This window comes from Salvelinus sp. IW2-2015, unplaced genomic scaffold, assembly GCF_002910315.2.
Source record: "Salvelinus sp. IW2-2015 unplaced genomic scaffold, ASM291031v2 Un_scaffold5971, whole genome shotgun sequence".
In the NCBI taxonomy this organism is placed as follows: domain Eukaryota; kingdom Metazoa; phylum Chordata; class Actinopteri; order Salmoniformes; family Salmonidae; genus Salvelinus; species Salvelinus sp. IW2-2015.
The window spans coordinates 2,773-5,544 of record NW_019947236.1 but is presented as its reverse complement, the minus strand read 5'-3'; positions in this window follow the sequence as shown (position 1 = coordinate 5,544).

The window sequence follows — 2,772 nt, the reverse complement described above, 5'->3', positions numbered from 1 at the left end:
TATAGGAATATTGGTGAAATGGAACGAAGATCCTTATTCCAGGCCCAAATGACACTCTTCTCCCTATGTAGTGCACTATGGGCTCTGGTCAAAAGTAGTGCACTATATAGGGAATAGGGTTCTATTTGGGACGCACTCTAGGTGTTCCACTGTCCACAAGGACACAGCATCCACAAGGACACAGCAGATTACTCAGGGTTGGGGCCGGGGCCAGGCCCAGCCATGTAAACACAGGAGGTGTGTCACCACAAGGACACAGCAGATTACTCAGGGTTGGTGCCGGGGCCAGGCCCAGCCATGTAAACACAGGAGGTGTGTCACCTCAGTTCAGCCTGTTATCATAAACTTGATCTAGATTCAAATGTTCTTGGACTCAATACTTGGGAATAGATTGTGTATTTATATGTATTTAGGCATTTCAAATATTATGAATCATTATTTTATGTACATTAAACAGGAAATGTTAACAGTATATTGTTTCAATGATGGAAGCTCTCGTCTCTGCCCAGCGTTTTCTGATTGGATGAATTGAGTTGTTTTATATTTCAGAAAGAGTTAAAACAGAAGATTTTCTGCTGAGTTAAAAACAGTCTGTCTGTATCGTTTCTCTGGTCCGTAGAAGCTCTACTCTTTGTGTCAGGATCTCTAGTCTCTCTGGTCTGTAGAAGCTCTACTCTTTGTGGCAGGATCTCTGCTCTAGTCTCTCTGGTCCGTAGAAGCTCTACTCTTTGTGGCAGGATCTCTGCTCTAGTCTCTCTGGTCCGTAGAAGCTCTACTCTTTGTGGCAGGATCTCTAGTCTCTCTGGTCCGTAGTGTGGAGATGTCATCATGTCGGTGCATGTCAACATTCATCATCTGCTCTGGGATTGCTGCCAATCACATAACTCCTCCTCAGTTTTAATTCTCAGTACATTTCCATAGGAATGGTGCTGCTGACTGCTTGACTAATAGTCTTTAGGCCATTCATAACACATTAACACATTCATAACACATTAACACATTCATAACAGATTAACACATGCCATAACAGATTAACACATGCATAACACATTAACACATTCATAACACATTTATTAACATTAACACATTCATAACACTTATGAAACCGTTCATTTAACATATTTAACACATTCATAGCACATTTATTAACATTAACACATTTATGAACACGTTCGTAATACATTTATGAAAATTCGAGCAAAATGTATAGCGCATAGAATTAAAAAGTATTGTCAGATATTATTAATCCTAATCAGACAGGTTTTTTACATGGACGATACATTGGAGATAATATAAGACAAGTACTGGAAACAATAGAACACTATGAAATATCGGGGAAATCAGACCTGGTTTTCATCGCTGATTTTGAAAAGGCTTTTGTAAAAGTCGACTGGAGTTTATATATAAATCCTTGAACATTTCGATTTTGGAGAATCTCGTATAAAATGGGTTAAAACCCTAGGTGTAAATAGTAAATAATGGCTGCTTCTCAGAAAGTTTTAAACTGTCTAGAGGAGTAAAACAAGGTTGTCCACTATCGGCATATCTATTTATTATGGCCATTGGAATGTTATCTATTAAAATCAGATCCAACAATAATATCATTGGTTAGAAATCCAGGGCTGAAAAACCAAAGTTGTCATTTATCTGTTCATGTCTTCTTTTAAATCCACAATTAGAATCTCTCCACGGCCTCATAGAGGATCTAGATACTTTATCTAACCTCTCTGGATTAAAAACCCATTATATGATCAGTTACTATATTAGCATTGGATCAGTAAAAAATACACCTTTAACATTACGTGTAGTTTACCATAAAATACACTTTACATACCTGCTGTACCAATATTAAATTACGTGTAGTTTACCAATAAAATACACCTTTTAACATTACCGTGTAGTTTACCAATAAAATACACCTTTAACATTACCGTGTAGTTTACCATAAAATAGCACTCTTTATACATTACCGTGTAGTTTTACAATAAAATACACCTTTAACATGACCGTGTAGTTATACACAATTAAATACACCTTTAACATTGACCGTGTAGTTTACCAATAAAAATACACCTTTAACATTAACCGTGTAGTTTACAATAAATACACCTTTAACATTACCGTGTAGTTTACCAATAAAAATACCACCTTTAACATTTACCGTGTAGTTTACCAATAAAATACACCTTTAACATTACCGTGTAGTTTACCAATAAAATACACCTTTAACATTACCGTTGTAGTTTACCAATACAAATACCCTAACATTACCGTGTGGTTTACCAAAAATACACCTTTAACCATTACCGTGTAGTTTACCAATAAAAGTACACCTTTAACATACCGTGTAGTTTACCAATAAAATACACCTTTAACATTACCGTGTAGTTTACCAATAAAATACACCCTTTAAACATACCGTGTAGTTTACCAATAAAATACACCTTTAACAATGACCGTGTAGTTTACCAATAAAATACACCTTAAACATTACGGTAGTTTACCAATAAAATACACCTTTAACATACCGTGTTAGTTTACCAATTAAAATACACCTTTAACATTACCGTGTAGTTTACAAAAATACACCTTTAATGTACCTGTAGTTTACCAATAAAATACACCTTAAACATTACCGTGTAGTTTACCAATAAAATACACCATATATAACCTACGACGTAGAAAAATCATTAACACCGTGTAGTTTACCAATAAAATGGATCTGATGATGGGATGTGGATATACTCAGTATACATATCCTGAAATAAATAA